General features: G+C 37.7%; 1 pseudogene; it reads right to left on the reverse strand.

Moving 5' to 3' along the window:
- Positions 1–20,635: 20,635 nt before the first annotated feature.
- LOC111901407 (probable serine/threonine protein kinase IREH1) lies at positions 20,636–23,048 on the reverse strand (annotated as a pseudogene).
- Between the last annotated feature and the right edge of the window lie 962 nt (positions 23,049–24,010).

Genomic DNA, 24,010 nt, shown 5'->3' on the forward strand with positions numbered 1-24,010 from the left:
AAACGACTTTTCTACAAAAGATTATTGAAAATAAATAATCTTAACCAAGTTGTGAAATATGTCACAAGGTTTCCGTACATATAAAGAACGCCGAAATCCGAGTTATAACGAAGAAGTTATGGCCCGTCGAAGTTTTACGGCAAAACCGGCACGGCACCGGGAAGCGTAAATAGTGAATTTACGCTAGAGCGAGATTTAGCCTTAGCAATCTAAACGAAAGTTGTAGAATATGTTAAACTAAGAGCGTCGATAAAAAGAACGCCCAAATCTGACTTCGTATGAGGAAGTTATGATTTTTCTAAAATTCGGCTTAGCAGTGCACGACCCGAAACTCGAATTTTAGTTCGAGCGGTTTTTGGCTTACGCGACCTAAATGAGAGTTGAAGATCTCATTAATAGGAACTCAACGGTAAAAAGATGGACGAAAACGGAGTTCGTATGAAGGAGTTACGAATTCTTCGCGGTCATTTAACAGTCTAAACTCCTCCTACTGTTAAATTTGAGATCGGTCGAGAATTAGCCGACGGAGTGTAAACGAAAGTTGTAGATCTTGATTTTACCTACGCGTGGATATAAAGAACGTCGAAAACGGAGCTCGTATGCGAAATTTATGATTTTTCTAAGTTCGAAGGCTGATACGCGATAGGGGGTGACGTGGCACCACCAGAAGGTTGCCACATGCACCAAATCGGCGAGTCATGACTCAGACTCGGCGAGTCCATCAGATTTCTCCCCTATAAATAGAGGTTCCGGGTTCCCTCATTTTCTCACCCCTCAACCTTCTTCTTTCTCTCTCTATACTCTCTCTCTAAGCTCCCTAACCCCCCTAAAAGCCTAGGTAAACCCCCTAGCACCCGAAGGAAGCCCCGAGGCTCCCGGAGTCCCGAGAAAAGAGCCTTTCAGCTCGGGAACGCTGCTCCAGCGAAGCCCGGTTTTCGAGAAAACCTGCTGTTTTGTCGAGGAAGTTGTTTTAAGAGTAACGAAGTGCTGTCCGAGTGCCGAGTCACCACCTTCCCAGGTGAGTGCATGGTCCCTTTCATCTTACACATAGATATGAAGTATTTTATATAAACTACGTGCTATGTGTGCTTATTGTCTGAATACTTGCTGTCTATGCTGGATGAACGTTTTATACATGTTTTAAATAATTTAAACTGTATACGTATTTTATATATACGAATATGATGGGTATGATATGGGTAGATGAACGATGAGAGATATAAGGTGATGAGAGTATACATTGGCAGCTATAGACTTAGTATCTGTTAGACGTTGGTAGCTATGGATTTAGTACATGTTAGGAACTGGTAGCTATGGATTTAGTACCTGTGAGGAGCTGGTAGCTATGGACTTAGTACCTGTTAGGAGCCGGTAGCTATGGACTTAGTACTTGTTAGACGTTGGTAGCTATGGATTTAGTACCTGGTAGCTATGGATTTAGTACCTGTTAGGAACCGGTAGCTATGGATTTAGTACCTGTTAAGAATTGGTAGCTATGGACTTAGTACCTATTAGATGAACACTGGTAGCTATGGATTTAGTACCCGATGAGTAGACTATAGCAGCTATGGAATTAGTGCTTTACGAACGAACATTGGCAGCTATGGATTTAGTGTCAGTCCTATGACCCTAGAAGTAAGGGACTTTGGAATAAATGAATGCAGGATAGATGACTCTTAGGTTAAATCCTTAAGAGTAAAGAAGATAATGGGGATTGGGTAATTGGGCTGATTGTTTGATTGTATAAACATAATAATTATATTATTGTGGGTAGAAAACCCTATGTACTCACCAGGTTTCCCAACCTGACCCACTTAGTTTATTTATATCACAGGTGTTGATACGAAGTCACATTACACTGAGAGATTAAAGAGATGTAGATCACTAGTGTAAATAAATGTAAGTTCTGTTTATGCTTATGTTCCTGTATTGACAATGACATCCCAAAAGTTTTAAAATGAATAAAATACGCTTCTTCGAAAATGTTTTGATAACGCATTTATCGTATTTTTCTGGGAACAAATTCCGCAATATTTTTATAAAAAGTACTCTGATTTTATAAAGCATAAACGAAATCGGTCTTTTCTGACCGTAATTTTGGGGATGTCACAATTCTATTGTTATAATTTACAATACCTAGGGTATTAAGAGGGAAAAAGGACTAGAACCAGATATGACTAAAATGGTTAAGCAATTGTCAAGGACAATCTGAGGTTTACCAAATATTGGTTGACAGTTAGAAGTATAGTATAATTTTGGAAGGACCATATTGGCATGTTCTTAGAAGAGGTAACTCTTGTTTAGAAGACATAGTCAAAGTGGGAATGTGGAAATGTTTCCATAAGTGGGAGTCAGTTATAAAAATATGCGTAAGATTAGAAAACCTTAATGCAAGAAGGATGTTCAAAGGAATGTACTTTAAATATGAGACTTCGTTTCTATGGAGTTTTTCTCCATTGGAATAATTTGTAATTTCTTTTGCCAAGTCTCTATGACTTTTGTGCATAGTCATTACAAAAGGATTATTGCATATAAGTTTAGAATCTAACAGATTACAGTAAATGGCAAGAATTTGGCATTCTTACACTTACGATAAGGATTTGAAATTCTGAAATGAGTGGCATTGGAAATGTTTACAATTGATCTATTTCACAAAGTAAGGACCATAGGTAAACATTGTGTGCATGCTTGGAGCATGGGATAACTATTGTTTTAATTCAAGTATTAAGTTGATTAGTCGAAACATTATACAATGAATAATGTGTAATCAATATGGTGATTAAATAATAAGTTTTTTGCTTTATATTCAAAAGTTTTGAAACCATATTGGATTCGATTATTCTTGTGTTTCACTTTGTACATTTTACTTCCTCAAATAAGTAGGTTGTAGGGTATAAGGTGTTGCGTCTTTGGGCTTATTAAGTTAGTCCATTTTGTATACGGTATTGGGCTTGTCCAACCATCTCATTAATTAGGGTTTAAGTATTTATAGTGCATGCATGCATCGTAGTTTGTTAACGTTTTCATATAGATATCTCTTGTGAACCCTAACACGCCTCTACAGTTGAAATTCTTCATCAAGTTCATGTGGGGCGTGACTTTTAATCATTCAGCATCTGTTTGATCATCTTTATGTTCTTTACTTACCTGTTTGAATCTAATCGATCATCAAGGATTTTCATCCCAACAATTGGTACCAGAGCAGGAGATTGTGTAATCTATATGCATCTCTTCTATTTATTGAGATACTAGGGTTTTCGTTAATATAGGAGCTTGTTTAGTCATCATTATTGGTTTTTTTGACGACTTACAATGATCTTTATATTACCCTATTATTTGTTTAATTTGCACGTCTGCTTCGTAATAGGTATCGAAGAAATCATCATAATACAGCACGATGACTCTAGCATTAACTCCTTGAATATCTCAAGCAGTATTAGATCAACTACAAGGATCCCGATTCTCTCCCCTCGTGAGTATGAAGTTTGGGTGCTCCATTTTGAAGATTATGCTCTCGGTTCAGACGATAATGGTTATCTGATTTGGGAAGCCATTACTCTAGGTCTATTCGTTCACACAGAGACCAAAAGAAAGATCAAAACTCAGAAAAATACAACCAACCGCTTCTTGATATGAAAGATGTGCCTCAGGACGAGAAAAAGAAACTTATTAGTAACGTTAAAGCGATGAGGATCATCAGATTTGCTTTGCAGGCAGACACGTTTCATTTGGTTAGTACGTGTTAAACTACGAAATAAATCTGGGACAGACTCAAGGAACTTTACTCCACTGACGCAGATCTTGAGCATTCAACTCAAACCCTCCTGGTTTCGGAGTTTGGGGCTTTCGCACAAAAGCCAGAAGAAAATCTGAGTCAGACATTTAATTGCTACAACCATCTTCTTAGCAAGATGACCAAACATGGTATTGGACGAGAAGTGATTGACCAAAAGGTTACTTTTATGAATGGGCTGAGGTACGAATAGATGGCAGTTATTTCTACAGTTAAGGCACACAAGCAGTTTAAAAGTTATTCTTTGGCTAAGCTGGTTGCACTTCTCAAGGCACATGAAAGCGAAGTGTCGAAGGAAGCGAAAGTTGTTTCTGGTATGGAGTCTCTAGCTCTTGTTGCTAAAGGAAAGACTGTTGCAGAAGATGAATCTAAATCTGATCACTCAGAATGTGATCTTACAAATGAGGAGTATGCCTTGATGGTTTCGAATCCCAAGCGATTCTCAAGGAGGAAATTTCCATTGAACAAAAACAGAAATTGGCAAGGAAGTTATAGCTCAAAAAAGGAGAAGAAAGAAAGTAAAAGCGCTTCTCAAAAGGAAGATGAGAAAAAGGTCGCTGGTGACTCAGGTTATGACTGTAACTATTGTCATGGGAAAAACCATTTGGCCAAGGATTCCATGCTAAGGAGCATGAATGAGAGGAAAGAAGGAGAGGATGACGAGGCGTATCACATGCGAAAGTTGGAGGAGATCAAGAAGAAGAAAGCTACTGATAACTCTATGCCTGCTTTAATTGTGTAGGAAAATGTTGCTGAGGATGAGTTTGGAGGAGTTGAAGTCTGGTCAACTGATTCGGAGGATGATGAAGTTCGCAAGCCCACACATGGAAGGGGATTCGTTGCTAAGGAAGAGAGTTCCCAGTTCGCTGGCAGGTGTTTGATGGTGACAAATGAGGAGTCACAAACACATAAGGGTGCCACTGGAAGTGGAAGAGGAGATGACAGTTGTTTCGCAACACAACTAGTTCCAAAGCAGATCAACGAGTGCAAACAACTGGTTAACAAGGTAAACTTTATTCTTTGTTGGTGATTTGTTTTGCTAATGTGATTTAAGAGTAATGGGATTATTTTGTGTGACCAAAAGTGATCTTGATAAATATTAAACAAGTAAGGAATGTGTGGAGTGCACACTTGTTTAAATTTATTCAAGATTAAAAGTAGACTGTCATGTAGGGGCGAAGCCCCTAAACGAACGGGGGTCTGGGGGCAGCGCCTCAGGGAGTGGGGTCCAAGGGGCGGTAGCCCCTGGCGAGGTCCAAGGGGCAGAGGAGGTATTTAACCAATTTAAACTGTTTTATTGCTAAAAGGCTTTACTTTAACATTACTCAGTTGCACCTTGATTGTGGAATTGGTGAGAAAATTCATAAGATGATCTTACCTTTTCTTGAATTAAAGGAAGATGAAATAGACACCGACACGTTACAAATGCAAATCCATAGTTTCGTCAGACTAAACTTCTGATGCATATAGGGTTGGACTAGAACAAATTGAATCATACATTAAGTACAAAGACCACAAAAATATGTTGAAACAACTTTTGGATGAAAACGATAAGAAGCAAATCAAATCTGATACTGTACTGAAATTCGACTCAGTGAGTGCCAAATTAAGTTCATAAAATAACATAATTATTGAAAGCACATCTAAATTTGATGAGGACAGTGATATGAGCGAAATTTCGGTGGATGATGAGGTGGATTGCTCAGAGTTCATTAAGAACGAATCTCAACCTGCGAAAGATTTGATTTCTGAAAATTCTGTTGAATTCGCTCGCATTTCTCAAAATAAACCAAAAACATTAAAAACGAAAGCAACGGTTTTTCCTAAAGTCCAAACTGTACCCAATCAAGTGTTTGCCACTGGAGGACTAGACAAAAATCAAACTATCGAACTTACGTCCATTGTTAATGAGGACAACAAAGATGGTTGTGATGAATTCTTTTGGTCCACACCAATAGATAATGCAGACGAAACGAAGGGTCTGTCAGAAAGAACCTCTTGGAGAGTTAAAGGTTGATATCGTTCAACATTTAAGAAGGGTAGCCTAAGTGGTACCATGGAAGTTCAAAGCGAAACCAATCCTCAGTCAGCAAAGGAAGAAACTTATTCAAAGAAAGTGAAACCTCAAGTGAATATTCACAAGTCCGTTGATCAACTCGTTGAACAAAAACTTTGAAGGAATCAGAGATACCAGAATAATCTCAATGAAAGGAAGAAATTTTGGCAATCCCAAAATTCCAACTATTTTTGCAGAGAAAAACCTTTCAATCAGAGGACAAAAACTCATTCGCAGGCGAATCCTAATCAGTGTTCACGTTTTCACACTTGCAACTCAAAAGCGAACTCTGCTCAAAAACCCTAGTTTCAAAAGAAGCACACCGAGCATCCACAAACTCATCCGACAAATACATCACCAAATGATATCAAGGGGAAAAGGAAAGTTAGTCTCGAATTCTAAAGCACAAACTAGGAAATCAACAGTTAACCCTAAGAAAGTTAAGAGAGAATTCGTCAAGAATCAAGTTAAAAATAAACAAAATCAATCTGATTCTGAAGATCCGAAAAACAACAAAATCAAGGTGTTCACAATAAAGAAGACAGATCAAACGACCTTAATAAAACGAACCTATATGATTGATCTTTCTATTGCTTATCCAATTTCTGTAAAAGGATCACGAGGACCCAAACACCTCTGGGTTCCTAAATTTGCTTAATTTTTGCAGGTTATTCGTAACGAACAGTTTAACTCTGAATGGTATATCGATAGTGGTTGTTCACGTCACATGAAGGGAAGAAAGGCGGAGCTAAGAGAATACAGAGAACTGAAAAACGGTGGTCTCGTGAAGTTTGGTAACAATGCACTTGGAGAAATCAAAGGATATAACATGATAACGAATGGTGAATTCTCGATTCAAAAAGTGGCATACGTTGAGGGACCGCAACACAAATTAATAAGTGTTTCACAGTTAGTAGTGGGTACAGGTCTAAAGGTCTCGTTTGATGATGAAGGATCTGAGATTATCGAAAAGAAGACGAAATCAATACTGCTTAAATAAAAAACGAAAAGGCGAGATGTATCCATTCGACATCAATACCATACGAGGGAAACCTTTTGTTTGTCTGCTCTCTAAGGCTGCAATAGACGACAGTTGGTGATGGCATAAGAGACTTTCGCACCTCAACTTCAAAGACATCAACAAGCTAGTTCTTGGTGATCATGTGTGTGGTCTTCCTATCTTGAAGTATGACAAGGATCATCTTTGTGTCGCATATGAAATGGGAAAGCAAAGCAAGAAAAGTCATCCTACTAGAGTAAACACGAAGGTCATTGAGCCACTTGAACTGCTCCACATTTATCTTTGTGGACTATCTGCAATCGAAAGTATTGGTGGTAACAAATATATTCTCGTTATTGTAGATGATTTTTTTCGTTGCACTTGGGTGTTCTTTCTTAAGAAGAAATATGAAGCGACTCCTAGGCTCAAAGATTTTATCAAGCAGATTGAGTTGCAACTGCGAAAGGTGGTTCGCAATATTTGAAGCGACAATGGTCTGGAGCTTAAGAACCAATGGTTCGATGAATTCCTCACTGATAAGGGAGTATCACATAACTTTTCTGCTCCCTATACTCCACAGGAAAACAAGATTGTTAAAAGATGGAACCGTTCGTTGTGTGAAGCAGCCAAGACTATGCTTTCATTTGCATCATTGCCTCTTTACTTCTGGGCTGATGCTGTTGCCACCGCCTGTTTTACTCAAAATAGATCGCTTCTTAATAAACGATTCGCTGTTACTCCTTACGAAATCATTAATAAATGAAAACCGAACATCAAGTTTTTCCATGATTTCGGTTCCAGGTGTTTCATTTTCAATTCAAAGGAACAACGAAATAAGTTTGATGAGAAGGCTGACGAAGGAATTTTTCTGGGATATTCGCTAACGTCGAAAGCATATAGAGTTCTAAACAAACAATCCAAACGGATTGAAGAAACCTATTATGTCACATTCGATGATAATTACTTAAAGAAGACTCAAGCGAATGACAGTCAAGCACATAGATCTTTCCTCAAACGAACCAAGTGACTGTTCCTTTGGCTAATCTCTATGTAGAATTCATGCTTTTATTCGATGAACCTGAGAAGGCCATCACATCTGAAGCAAATGCAACTGATAACAATGAAGATGAATTGAAGAAGATAATTCATGAAGCTGCGAAACACATGAATAATTAGCCACCAACTTCGAACTTTCCTCAAGACACGAGTACTCCTGTCCAGGGGGATAGTTCTGTCTCAAATACACATCATCAGGGGGAGCAACCAACTCGACAAGAAACGAACATTCTGTCGCAGGTTGCAGGAGATACCTCAATTCCTAATGAAGAGTATCACTCATCATTCGAGGGGGAGAATAGGGATGTGAATGATGATTCGGATGTTCAATCAGAGTTCGAAGAAGTAAACACTGAATTGGACCCTTCTTATGATCCAAATTATCCTCCACTAGTCAAATGGACCAGAGATCACCCCAAAACTCAAGTCATTAGTGAATCTTCTACAGGAGTTCTAACGAGATCTCAAATAAAAGCGAAACAAACTGCTTTATTCTCCAAAGTGGGATTCTATATGTTCAATTCGTTCGTATCCAAGATAGAACCTAAAACTGTCAACACTGATCTTGATCATTTTGATTGGGTGCAAGCGATGCAAGACGAACTCAATGAGTTCGAGCGAAACAAAGTTTGGAGGTTAATTCCTACTCCACCTAAAGCATCTGTTGTTGGTTTGAAATGGGTGTTTCGTAATAAGTTGGATAAAGAAGGAAATGTAATACAAAACAAGGCAAGACTCATGGTTAAGGGTTACTGCCAGGAGGAGGGTATCGACTACGAAGAAACCTTTGCACCTGTTGCAAGGTTGGCATCATTTCGAATATTATTGGCATACGCATCTCATAAGAACTTTGAAGTGTTTTAGATGGATGTTAAATGTGCGTTTCTAAATGGTGAATTGGAAGAAACAGTATATGTTAAGCAACCACCTAGGTTCGTTAATGAGAAGTATCCAAATCACTACTACATTCTGGATAAGGCAGTTTACGGACTGAAGCAAGCTCCGAGAGCCTAGTATGAAACTCTTACTAGCTTCCTTAAAATGTCTATGTTTAAACAAGGTTTGGTTGACCCAACCTTCTTTCGTAAGAAAGAGGGTGACCACTTGATGATCGTCCAAATTTATGTTGATGACATGATCTTCGGATCTACTAATCCCAACCTCACAGCGAAATTCCCAAAGTTGATGGAAACTAAGTTTAAGATGAGCTCAATGGGTCCTATTAACTTTTTCCTTGGATTGAATATAAGGCAGGGACCATAAGGTATTTTCATTAACCAGGAAGCATATACAAAATCTTTACTCTCTAAGTTTGGCATGATAGGAGACTCTAACGTGAAGGTTCCAATGGCATTCGTAACGAAACTAACTCCATCTCTAGAAAAACCAGCTACAAATATGACCCTTTATCATCAGATGATAGGTTCATTGATGTATCTAATAGCTAGTAGATCGTATATTATGTTTTCTATTTGTTAATGTGAAAGGTTCCAAGCAAACCCTCGCGAACCTCACATGGTGGCAGTGAATAATATTTTCAGATACCTAAAACGAACTTCATCTTTATGCATATGGTATCCTGCGAACTCAGGGTTCTTCGTTCAAGCGTTTTCGGATGCTGACCTTAGTGGGTGTGGCTTAGATAGAAAACGCACAACTGTTTGATGCCAATTTCTTGATGGCAAAACTTGTCAACTGGCAGTCCAAAAAGCAAACATGTGTTTCGTTGTCAACAGCCGAAGCTGAGTACATTTTTGATGCATCTTGTACTTCTCAGGTCATATGGATTCAGAGTCAATTGCGAGATTATGGCCTGAATATGAAGCGAATCCCACTCTATTATGACTTTGAAAGCGCAATTCGCATCTGTCACAACCCAATGCAACACTCAAAGACGAAACACATAACACTAAGGTATCATTTCATCAAGGATCATGTAGAGGAAGACAATGTTGAGATTCATTTCGTTCGATCAACAGACCAATTGGATAACATATTCACGAAAGCCTTGCCAGAAGCATCATTTAGTAGAATACTCCAAGGCCTAGGTATGATGGAAGCTGAATCAGTTCCAAAACCTTTTTTTCTTCCAAAGTAGCACGTTCACTGTTCGGTTACATTTTCGCTTTCGTTTCTGTATTTTTTGACAAGCAAAATAGAACGAACGCTTGCTCTATTTCATTTCTGATATTTTTGGACACGAATTGAGACAAACGTTCGCCCTATCTCGCACCTCATATTAATTTTAAGTGAACACTCAGGGTATGAACTTTTTGTATATTTTGTGTATTACGCTTGCTTCATTTTATTTTTCATTTTATTTTTCTTTTCAAAAATCCAAAAATGTTTACTTTGTTTATGTTTTTCCTTTTTTAAAATTTTAAATACAAAAATATTTTATTTTGTTATGTTTCTTTCTTTTTCAGAAATTATCAAAATACAATAATATTTTCCTTTCTTATTTTTCTGTTAGTATCATTGTAGGTTCCACTGCAAAAGCGAATGATAGGGCAGGAATAATTTCCATATCTTTGTACTAGTTAAGTGTCCCTAGAAACATGCTGTTGCATGTTGTCCGAAGCCTCAAACGACTTAATGTGAAGCCTTAATGAACCGAATCTACCATTCACATCTTCCCAACCAGGCTGTTACATTCACATTAGTTACAAGCTACCTTACTCTTCTCATCTTGAGTTACGAGTTATCTGCTTGGTCATATTTGCATAGCTGATGTACATTTACTTCTCTGGAGCCACCTTCTCTTTTCTCCATTTGCCTTCATACTCATCTATGTGAACCTTGAGACTCTCAGCTGTACCACCGAGGTTTATGGTTACGAAACATCTGTGTTCATGATCTTAGCTTCGTTCACCATGAACTGAGTGAAACCCACTATTCAACACACATAAATGAATTGACAGTGAACAAATAAAAAATTCTAGTTTTCACCATGGAATTGACGTTACTCCACCTTTGTGGATTATACCATGGAATCTCTTTTTTCTTTTTGCATGATCTTTATGAATTGTTCTTACACTGTGACTCTTCTACCCAAAAGATCCAATTTTTTTTTGAGATTTCATAGTTTCGCTTCGTTACTAAAATAATTCCAAGCCTACTCGTTTAACTAACTACACTGGTCACACGAGTACTTCATCCAACACTCGAACTTATGTCAAGTTCGTTGTTTGATTGGAGATTTAGCCACCCTTTTTGGCCTAATTTTAAAAGATGTATTTCATTGTTTCTTACCAAACAAATGATCATACTTCAATAGGAAACCACACAAACACTTCTTCTTCTCTAATGGCTTAGAAGGAAGAGATTCGTGTCCGGGATCCACAATTTCATGTCTTTATTGACATCACTTTTATCCCACTCTTATAATTTGTTTTATTTCCTTCTCTTTGGCACAGTCTTGCACGAATATCTTTATGATTTTCCAAAATTCTAGTTTGTAACACTTATGTCATTTTTCAGTTTCGCAGATTCTCTTTTCTATGCACTTTTGATGCTTGTTTCTCAAAAGCGAAAGGTGATTATACATTTCAATGAAATCAAGGAATTTGCAATGTTGGGGATAAATGTTGCTGACGTAGCAATTGGAGATAATATTTTGAAAAAAAGGCGCGTGGAATTTTAAACGGTCCCAATTCTCACGCCACCTGATGTCATGATGACAACCTATCAGCCGCTACAGTTGTCAAATCCCACTTTCCTAGGCATCAAATCGGGGATCGTCATGCAATTGTCGCTTGGTTTCTCTCTTTAATTATAAATAGAGCTTTCCATCAACGATTAAACCATTACCACTCTCAAAAGAAATTACGAACCCTAAAAGGCACTTTTTCTCTCATCTTCTTCTCCGATCTGCATCAATGGCTAACTCTTCCTCCATTCAAGAGCAGACTGCTTAATCATCTCTCTTCACCATCAAACATAATCAAAACTTGATTCTCGACTTGGCCCCATTCAAATACGATGCCTTCATGTTGCCCATCGTAGAATGCTTGAAGTACTCACCTCTGGTCAATGCTTTAACCAAGGTCGAACAAGTTCAGATGTCGCTAATGTCCAAAGCTTATTCTACAGCCATCTACGTTAAAGAAGAGGAAAGGATTGCATTTGAAGTGCTTGACAAAAATACTTCCCTCACAAAGGCTCAATTTTGCTCTCTTCTAGGGCTTAATCATGATGATTCCATGGTTAACCCTGATTCAATCTCCACTGCTCAAGTCTTTGATATGTTCTATCAGATGGGTTACACAGATCCCATTCCCTCCGTTACCAAGTTCAAGAAGTCTAACCTTCCTCCACTGTGGAATGGTCTCTTTACCTTTCTCTTCAAGGCTTTTTTCTGAAAGGGTAACTGGTTCAGATTGTGCAAGTAAGTCCTTTATGACATTCTCTATGGCCTATACCATGGGATCAACCTCGACTATGGTACAGTTTTGTGGTCTCAACTGGTGCAAAGCACAACCTCCACTACTCGCCACTGTTGAAATTCTCCATCGAGTTCATCTTGGGCGTGACTTTTAATCATTCAGCATTTGTTTGATCATCTTTGTCTTCTTTACTTACCTGTTTGAATCTAATCGATCATCAAGGATTTTCATCCCAACAATTGGTATCAGAGCAATAGTGGTACAACGAGGATTTCTATGGGTCACTTTTAGACCATAGTGTACAGCGTGCTATCACGAAACTCAACATTCCAGTAATGGCCGATTCATTGATGTCTTCGATTTCTACCTTTCACGCTACAAAGATCATCATTGCTGACAACTCCAAGTTCTCCTTTGTGGGTTCAGTTCCTGAATCTATGTACAGATGGGTGTCAGGGGCAAGTAAACTTATTGGAGAATACAAGAAGCATCCAACCTCAGGACCCAGAGTCATCACTCCTGAGCTGCAACTTTCTCTGGATGAAGCTGATAAAATCATGAAGGGGGGGGGACCAAAGCAGTCGAAAGAGGGTCCTTGTATTCTACCTCTGCCTTCCAAAAAGCAAAATTCAAAAGGCGATTCGTCCAAGCCTGCTCCTTCCTCTCCAAAGTGCAAGAGAGTAAAAAGAAACAAGCTCGTAAGGTTCAAATTCCTTCCTCTACTTCCTCTGAAAGCGAATCGGATGATGCAAATCGACACAAATCTGAGGATGATGTCATTCGCAATGACAAGGAGGTAAATTTTAATGTTCCATCCCCTCTAGCATCACCTACTTCCACATCTGTTCATGTTACAATTTCACCTTGTCCACCTCCTGTTACTTCTACACCACCTACTTCTCTTCCACAACACCCACCCATTTTCACTGAAACCACTACAACTACCACCATAGGCGAACCTCCTATTAATTTCAACACATTTAATGTGGGAGCAAAGAATTCAGGTTTTGTAACTTTGTCTACCACTCCTCCTATTTTACCTCAACCTAAACAGGGGTCTGATGACTTTCTTAGTGCCGAGGGACTTGACTTTGATACATTTCACTATAGTCCATTCTCGATTCAAGACGACAATGATGATGATGCCCCTCTCATTCAAAGGCATCTCAAAGATCTGAACACCAAGCTAGATACCCTTATAGCAGCTTTTACTACTTCCTCCAGCCAAGCATATTCCGAAGCAGCAGTTAAAAGTATGCTTGATGCTCTTGTAAAACAGTATGCTACCAATCTCGATAAAGCAAATAAGGAAGTTGAGGACTCATCTCTTTCCCATCAACAAGAGACCAAAAAAGTCGATAAACTAATCTATGAAACCAAGAACTTTATGACAGAGCTTCATACTGTGGCTGAAATGCTTCCAAAGTGAACGATGCGATTTCAAAACTCAGCACTTCGCTTCGCTCTGAAGGGGAGAAACTAGAGACGCTTCGTGTAGGTATCGCCAACGATAACTCAGCTTTTCACACTTCTATTTCTTCTAGGCTCACTAAGTTCCAAGACGATTTGGTTGTTGAAAGCAAGATAATGGACAAACTTTCTCTACGCACCACTCAGCTCATAACTCAATCCATCAAGCTCAAGCACGTGAACAAAGAAATCGACGAGCTCAACTTTGAACGAGCAGTAATGAAAACATGCATTGGAGATATTAATTTGTTGCTCTCCAATCTCCTGGAAGCCCATGATTCCCTTCTAACAATTAGTGTTCATAGACACTTAGCAGATAAGCTCCGACCTGTCTTCGCTCTTCTTAACAGACTTGAAGGTGTTTCTAAGGCCACTATCCTTCCAAAACAAAGGGGAGAAGTTGAAGCTACTAAGACGGGGGAAGCACTTAAAACCACAAATGAACCAAAGGGTAATGTAGCATCGGGTTCAAAAGGGAAAGATCCAATGATTGACGCTAATGAGGATGATGAAACCAAAGAAAATCAGCTGAAGTGAAAGGCTCGTGATCATGAGTAAAATGAAAATGCTCGCATTGTGAGAGAAGCTGAGGAGAAAGAAAGAAAAGAAAAAGAAGCTCATGACACTTTGGAAAGCAGAAAAACGTTCTTTCCATTGTGGACATTGGAACGATTGTTGCATGAGGCAGTTGACTTTTCGAATGTTCACTAGTTTGAGCCAGTTACTTCCTCCGAGCTGGCAAACATGAAGGATTCTTAGTTCGACATGCCAATAACACGAAGAGCTTTCGTTTTTCACTGTTTTGATTCAATTGATGTCGTTACCTCTCCAGATCCAAAAGTGGATAAAGCCTATAGGAAGCTTTGTGAATACGATGTTCAAGGCAAAAAGGGGCTCATAAAACATTATACATGAATTCACTCTTGCTGATCTACCCAATCTTAATCCTCATGATTGGATTCTGTTGCTCAACCTCTTGTTAACTGAAGTGGAAAAATACGAACCCATTCTGGCTCATCTGAAGCGAATGTTGGTTTCGTATATATATATATATATATATATATATATATATATATATATATATATATATATATATGAAGTGGCAAAGCTTGACATCGAAATCGCTAAAGTTCTGAAGTGAAAGACCACTGTCAATCCGATTGGAAAAGCAAGTGACATGAGCGAAATGAGTATGGATAAGATTGATACAGCCCATATGACTGTGATGTTTTAGCATTGGACTGATGTTTCAGGAGCTTTCCAAAAGTGCCTCTTCGCTTTACCCGACAAACACTTGTTCTCCACAGTCTGCTTAGAACACATTTTGGAGATCATTAATAAGTGTAGCCTAAATGATGCTGCGGCGAAGAAGAACTTGAGCGATATGATTCGGTGGTATATCTTATTTCGTAGTACTTTGCTCGCTGTGATACCCAAACTATTAAAGACAATTAAGAAGACTCAGAAGTGAAGCCTCTCTCACCTCAATTGACGCGAATGGGGAGATTGTAGGGTATAAGGTGTTTCGTCATTGGGCTTATTAAGTTAGTCCATTTTGTATACGGTACTGGGCCTGTCCAAATGTCTCATTAATTAGGGTTTAAGTATTCATAGTGCATGCATGCATCATAGTTTGTTAACGTTTTCATATAGATATCTCTTGTAAACCCTAACACGCCTCTACGGTTGAAATTCTTCATCGAGTTCATCTGGGGCGTGACTTTTAATCATTCAACATTTGTTTGATCATCTTTGTGTTCTTTACTTACCTGTTGGAATCTAATCGATCATGAAGGATTTTCATCCCTACATAGGTTATTCAAACATCCACAGTTAATCATACTTTGGAAGTAAGTAATGAGGTAAGACTATAATGAATCTGACTGTAGATTGTCTAAGCGGTTAGACATAGCACAAGTTCGCTACAATGTTCATGAGTACTCTTGTAATAATATTTGAGTATTAGATTAAACCCACACTCACATGAATCACTTCATGGATTTTATCACGAGTGATTGTGAGACGATAATATCTTATATTCTTCAAACGGAGACATATAGTTGTAGTTTGCAAGTCGGTTGCACATTGATGATATGTAAACGCACCAGTAACTTGGTGTTATAAAACGTATTGTTATGTGTGATTTGATGAGTAAATAGAGCAAACATATGAGTTAAAGTTTATCCATTCTTTTTACCCTAATAAGGATAAAAGCGATATATGTGGGCCCCTCGATGATTTAGTGATGACACCCTAAGCGCTTGGCCAAGCCCGGAGTAAGTTGATGTGTTTAATGTAGTCTATTGTCAGTCGTCATAAATCGTAATTCGGGAAACAACACATGGACAGAGAGAATGATTATAATCAATGTCTCAGTCCATACGATATTTTGAAGAATGGAGGAATATATGATCCCTTATCTAAAGGACGCATTACTGATAATATCAGAGTTCAACAGTGGCTTTTGAGAGCTACAATTGCTAACCGGATTCTAAAGTCGTACTTGCAATAATAGTTATTAGAGTTATCCAAGTTGGAGACTGTTGGATTAGGTGTCTATGCCCATAACTATAATTGGTATGTAGTTGACTCAATAGTAGCATGGTCCTTTTGGGTTGCCTTCACCAAAGCAATTTGATAAGATGGATATTTGAGAAAGAGGTTATTTGTGATTTATTAATATATTATGAGTATAATATATTAATTGAGAAATCATATTATTTAATTATTATTAAACAAGAATTAATTTAGTGATCAAAAGAGACTGATTAAATTAATGGGGACTGATTAAGCAAATCAACGATACATATGGTTTGGGCTAATGTTCCATGATTGATTTGTGATGGACTAAGCTTATGAGATAGTCCATGAACTATTAGTCTAAATCAACTCTTGGATCATAAGCGCAAGTGTAAGAATTAGGGTTTACAAGTGACTCTTGGAATTCTACACTACATATGTAACCCCCTTCAACCCTAAAATTGGTACTTGTGTTCCATAAAGAAACCCTAGCCGATTTTGGTGGTTCCTAGCCTCTCTCTCATTATCCTCCATTTGCTTTTGGTGTTTCTGACTTATTAGAGGCATCACACTTGAGGTGCTACGCTCTTGAAAGACCAAGTTCTATAAGCTACATAAAATAGGTATTCATCTAACTAGTTTTTATGTTGTATATCTCCAATTGCATGCTAGCTAGGGTATATGCTTTGGATAATATGAATTTGCATGTATAATTAGAGAAAACTTAGATCCAAGGCATTAGGGTTGTATGTGGTCCAATCTAGAACCTCTCTATATCTATGTGATGACTACTGATCTCAACAGGTACTACAATTTTCCTTTTTGTTGTTTTGGCTGGTTTTGACTTTTATTTTCGAGCCGAACGGGGGTAAGAATTAATGATTTTATAAAAATCATAACTTACTTATATGGATCCCATTTTCGACAAACTTTTTCCTAAAGTTTATATCTCGAGGAGTACTACGAAACTCCTTTTTGCACATTTAGTGAAACTCAACCAATCTCTGAGTATTGTTTCGACGTAATTAATTTTAACTATGTGGTTGATTACTATTTTTATAAAATCGATAACTCTCTCCTTCAGATTCAGATTTTTAAGAATCTTATATCCTTGAGATCATGTTAATGAGTACTATCCAAGTATGTTAACCGAATCAAAAAACGTCACAACTTTTTGATCGCTAATTTTTAGAGCCTAATGGACGATTTTTAGCAAATAAATGTAACAACATATTTGATTCTTATTATATTAAATATCGAATATTACAATGCTTTCTATTACATTTATTTTCCGATTATTTCCTAATGGTGACTAGTGACGGAGTTTCTCAAGGTTGTCACAGTCTCCCCCTGTTTAGGATATTTCGTCATAAAATTTTACCTTTGTGACAATCGTTAAATTCTGGTCAAGTCAAAGTCAAACAAAGTCAACAAGTCAAACCGGTCAACTCAGTTAACCCTTGTATACTAGGGTTTACGCTATGTAATTACTATACAACTCGTTATTCTAATAAGAAATCATCAATTGAAAAGTTCGTATATCTAGATTTCCTTAAGCTAAAAACTGTGGTAAGTAATGAACCAAACCGATAAAACAATGTTGCATACTCATCGGGAGTGTATAAGACTCTTAAACATGACTAAACGGGGTTTTCGGACCTTGCTTTTCAAAGCCAAACACTCAAAAAGGTCACAAAAGAAATCTCTCCCAAATCTCTCTTCGTATGAGAAATCTCTCCAAGAATGTGAAATCTCTCCTAAATCTCTCTCTGTATGAGAAATATCTCCAAGTATGTCAAATCTCTCCCAAATCTCTCCAAGTATGTGAAATCTCTCCTAAATCTCTCTCCGTATGAGAAATCTCTCCAAGTATGTGAAATCTCTCCCAAATCTCTCTCCGTATGAGAAATCTCTCCAAGAATGTGAAATCTCTCCCAAATCTCTCTTCGTATGAGAAATCTCTCCAAGTATGTCAAATCTCTCCCAAATCTCTCTAAGTATGTCAAATCTCTCCCAAATCACCCTCAAAACCTCTTTTGAGTTTTATAATCATTTAGGGCATCCCGACACTTGACTTGGTGAAAAACCGTTCGAAAAGGGGTGATACCTTGGAAAATAGCCTCTTAGGGCCGAAGTCCCTCTATAGGGACCAAACCCTCCTTGAGCCGAAGCCCCAAGAACCAAGACCGAAGTCCCCTTAAGTAGCCGCAGCCATCGAACCGCAGCCATCGGACCGGACCAGATCTGCTGAGGACTGAGGCTGATGAAGACCTGCAGCGCCGAACCGAAGCCACCGAACCTGGAGCACCGCATCCAAACTTCGCCTTCGGTCCCTCCTGACGAGCCGCCTGCGGAACATGCTCGGACCGTAGTCCCCTTCCCCTCGGACCCAATTCAACGACCAAGCCACTCCGGTTCTAAGGCTGCTGAGACCGGACCCTCGCCGTGACTTCGGATTTTCCGTTTTTCTACTCGGTTTTCGACCACGACTCCGTTTTAAGTCTGTTTTTAATTATTTTAACGAGGGATTTTCACCCAAACTTATATTTTGACATATAAGGTCCCATATATTCATAAATTTACTATATTTTAAGGAGATCCTTATTTAAGAATAAGATTTATTAAGTAAGATCTTGTGGTGGAGTGTTGACTTTGCCATAGTGTTTGACACAAGCAACCAGCCCCATGCCCATTCCATGACCAGCCATTGTCCTTCCACCATACCTAGTCATTCAAGAGTAATTTTCCCACTCATTCCCCAGCCATACTCACGTCCTAAGGGCTGGAAAACCCACCCTCTCTCTTCACTTCACTCATTTTCACTCATTTCCACCAAAGATCAAACACATCTTTTCTCCCAAATTCTCTCTCACAATTTCGAGATTTCCAAGGCATTTTTCAAGCTTTCTTTCTACATTTGGTATGTATCATCACCCTTCATAAGGTTATTACACTTCCTTTTACTCAAATCATTGATCTCTTACACAAACTCCATCATAATTGTGTTAGATTCTCGAATCTTCAAGCAATCCTCCAAGTGTTCTTGAGTTGAACACTTCTCTCCTTCAACATCCATCCACTGAAATCACATAAGGTGAGTTCATACCCCTATCTTTCAGGTTTTTCTTAAGTTTTAAGAGGGGGGGGGGGGGGGGGGGAATACATGATAAAACACCAAGAACACAACTAAATACATTTAACAGCCTTCATTAGAAAAGTTTAACTCCATTCACGGACTGTTTTGGTCAACTTAAATATTTTAGTTTTCAAAACTATATTAGGTGCAAATATGTCAGGTTCATACACTTAAAATGACTACTTGCACATCTCCATACGATTTTTCTACAATTTATGGTGATTTTTACAAAACTGCCTATCATTTTAAGAACAAATCTGGACCAGTCTGTGATTATGGACTTTTTCACACAAGTTGGATGCCACTAAAAATCATAACAAAATTTATGAACAAATTAGACGCATTTTCCAAACTCTCAGAATTTACGGAATATGATTTGGACCTTCGATGGTTTTGATACGAATTTTCTAAGAACATGAATAGAAAATGTTAACGACAGAAAAATGCTATCAATTTCATTACACCTTGGAACTTGTTGAGCAAGGTGCATATCATTAAGTAATTATATGTTATTACATTACAGGTCATTTTGTCTTGGTATTTAGACATACAACATAAAACAAATGGATTTTTGTTATATTAAGTATGGTAAATAACAAATTGTTATCAACAAAGTACATCCATTACATGCAAACATTTGGTAAACTATGATAAGTATAGTTTATGTTCACTACTACTATCCTTGTTTTGATAAACTATAATAGGTATAGTTTATGTTTCCACTACAAGAAAATAGCCTTTTACGACGCTCATTGCGCGTCGTAAAAGGCTCAGACGACGCGCAAATGCGCGTCAAGGAAGGCCCTGTCATAAAGAGAGACGACGCGCATTTATGACGCTCATTTACGATGCGCAATTACGACGCGCGTTTACGACACACATTGCGTATCAAGGAAGGCCATGTCATAAAGGAAGACGACATGCATTCGTGTGTCGTAATCTTACGATGCGCGTGTTAATGACACGCAATGCGTATCAAGAAAGCCCTTGTCAAGAAAGGCCATGTCATAAATGAAGATGACACACATTTTTGCGTATCATAATTTTAAATGTTTAAAAAAATATTATTTATAGATTTACTAATTTTCAAATTAAATAATACATTAAAAATCTCATAATACAAAATAAAATACCATAATGAACAAAGATAATTCATTTCACTAATATGTCAAATACGAATAATTATTCCAAAAGTGAGTAAATGTTATAAAAAATGAACTCATTTATATACAATTGCATCATCACGACTAATCGGTTTTATAATCTCAAAGTCATCAATGGAAGTGCGGTCCTTATTTCTGGAATGTATAGGGCTGGTTCTCAAGCTCCGTACCACATCATCCTCCAATGGAGCATTTTCATCGATAACCGTGCTTGCGATGTCAACTTTTTCATCATCAACCATCTCACAAATCTGCAAATACTTCTCCCTGCTTGTAACAACTAATAATTAACATTTATGATTTATGATTTAACAAACACACACCTCATAAAAAACATGTTTATTATAAAAATGTTATCACCGAATAAGCTTCTCTATGCGTGCTCCAAATGTATCAACGGTCAGGGCATCAAACTTTCTCCGGTCGATCATGACTCTTAAGTCATCAAAACACGTCAGCAGATACGACAAAGATCGGTCATCATCCAATGGCGTATTGCCAGCACATCGAGCATTATCAGCAAGCTCATTCATCTACAAATATTTCAATATCAATACATATATCTCATAACAAATAAGAACTTATTACCTACCTGTGGAAGGTCATCATGTTCAGAATAGGCACCTTTCCCTGCCAATAACAAGTCAATCTGGCTGGTTTTTGGTGTCATCAATGGCGACCTAGGAGTCATGCTGCCAGCAGATGATGTGGTCATTCCTTGGTCAGATTTAGGACCAAAGCGGGTCCTACATGACATGCAGGGGTGAGCTTTAAGATCATCCATCGATACATAATTATCGCCTTGATCAGGAAAACAATCAAGCATGTCTTCTGAACCTCTACGTGACCAATCACTAAGCTTAGGGGACATGAAATCACAGACTTCGGTAACACTTGAACTTGCTTTAGCAGCATCTGGACTTCTATTATCCTTTTGTGAAATCAACTCCATTAACTTCTCTAGGGTTTCAGCAACCCTTACAAGCCTTTCATCTACACTTATACCTGTCTGATCGCAACAATCAACAATCGCACAAATTCTAGAATGTTCTTCCACGTGTAAAGTCGGAACCTCCTCTTCACAAATCCGAAAAATGATGGAAGTTTCATCAGAGATATTCGGTTGATCCCCCACCCCCATGAAATTAAACTCGATGCTGATGCTTAAAAGAAGTACTTGATTGTGACTGTGATTGTGATTGTGCATGTGAATCTTTAACATGCGATGGCTTCATAGTAGTAGTAATCGGATCCGCATCTTTTTCACTGGCTACCCTCTCAATATTAGCATCCAACTTTATATCAGTTTGTTCCTTCACCACAACTTCTTCTTGGGGGCTTTTTGGTCCAGGTCCAGGAGATGGGAATTTCTTCCAAGAAGCCATTCGGTCTTTACCCGAGTCCAAGTTGTAGTATGGGTTTTTATTTCTTGGGTTCCAGCATCCCGTGTTGTTCCTAAATGAAAGATTTTCTTGATGATGATGATGATGATGGTGGTTTTGAGGGTCTTAGAGGAATACGTTTATCTGCTGAATGAAGGGATGGACGGAGTTGAAGAACCAGTTCATCTTCAGCCAATCCACTTTCTTTATGGAACTGCAGGAGCCTTGTACCTCTTGTGAGTATGAACATCATTCGGGTGTGAAGCTGTTTAAAGATACCCATGGGGAGCTCTTGGCGCATGTCGTCCAGTTCCTGAACAATCCCCTCACACTGCAACCAAAACTCTCCAGGAGATGTCATGGCACACCTCTGAGCCAACATCAGTAAGTCCTATAGAGTTTCCTGCCATTACAGTTGACTCTCTGCATTCTTTTCTAGAATGCCAAGTAAATCCCCAAAAAATATATGAAGATTAGCATCCACTTCTTCCTTTGCTTTGTCAAACTTACCCCGTATCATTGACAAAACCTCCTGCTCCCACTCACATAAATTAAATTTATATCAATCAGCTATTTATTTAATACAAATATACAATAAAGGATACATAAATAAATGCATGCCTACCTCTACGTTATTTAAACCTCGAGATCTTCAGTTTGTGACTATCAACAGGCTTCTGAGAGCATTCCCATTGATGAGAGAGTCTTCTACTCTAGTAATCATGCCTGTAAACCTAATAAATATGAAGAAACTTTTCATGGAAAAATATATTTTTGTATTAGTCGCTTATAAATATTATGTTTACCTTCTTTTTGGAGAGTCTTCATAGTCAAACCACATATTAAATTTATTATTCACAAATTCAATATACTTGTTCAAGCCTATGTAAACTGAGTTATCCTGTAAAAATATTTAATACAGTAAATATCACTTTTATGGAATCGAGAAAAGTAAAAAAATTAATAATAAAAGAAAAAACCTTGGTTTATAGTAAACAACAAATTTGGTTTGTGTAGAAACCACATGTGAAGCAGTTGCAAGAACACCAAGGCGAATGCTTCTGCTTGAAATCAGTGACGCTGGCATGGAGTTATGTTGTTGACCCACATGTCTAGTTGTATAGTTGACTTCTTGTTCCAAGAAGGAAGTGTCTCAGATAATTCATTGTATGAAAAATGACTGTGAGCCTAATATTTTATGGATATTATAAATAAATAAAAACCATTTTTTATCTTAAGTAAATAGCTTACAATTACTTGCACATTTTCAAGAGTTGTGCTCTTTACAATGATAATATTTATTATGCCCACATCTTAAATTTTAAAAAGGAGGTTTAACAAACAGAAAAGAAACATTGTACTCTTAAGAATAACTTATAACCACAACTTAAGTCGTTAATATAGCTTATCTAAGAATTATTGCTTTATAAGAACCTCACAATTTTCACTTTCAATCCGTGGTTAATTTTTCCCACTTTTTAAGTGTTATTTTCCTGTCATGTGGGTTATTACTACTACAATGTAACAGGTTAACATCTGGTGTACAAGTAACGAGTCTAGACTAAAAAAAAGTTACAACAAAAAGAAAAAAAATTGTATAGCTTATTTCTTGAATAAAAAACAAGTATCGTTAAAAACTTTACACATGTTCATCCTAATAAACTAACTTGTATGCACTGAAAACCACAACAAAAAAGCTACAGAATAAACTTAACTACCAACACTTGTGCATCTCTTGGATCAATTTCGCCTCAATTTCATTAGTTTTGAAAAATAATCACCTAAAACGTTGTGAAAACTTCAATTAAACATTGTGGTATGCCATTATGTCAAAAATAAAGGATTTAATTCAGCTGTTTGATTTGTAGACTAAATCAATAACATTTGACATATCAGAGGGAGTGAGGTTGTAAAGTACAAGTAGGGATAAAAATGTAGTATTTGTATGAGAAAAGGAGATTTTATCTATTTTAGGTGGAATATGAGCTAAGTGTAGCAAATCACATTATTATATACTTTCTTATATACTTTCTTATACTATTCAAGAAA

Source organism: Lactuca sativa, chromosome 3, assembly GCF_002870075.4.
Source record: "Lactuca sativa cultivar Salinas chromosome 3, Lsat_Salinas_v11, whole genome shotgun sequence".
NCBI classification, from domain to species: domain Eukaryota; kingdom Viridiplantae; phylum Streptophyta; class Magnoliopsida; order Asterales; family Asteraceae; genus Lactuca; species Lactuca sativa.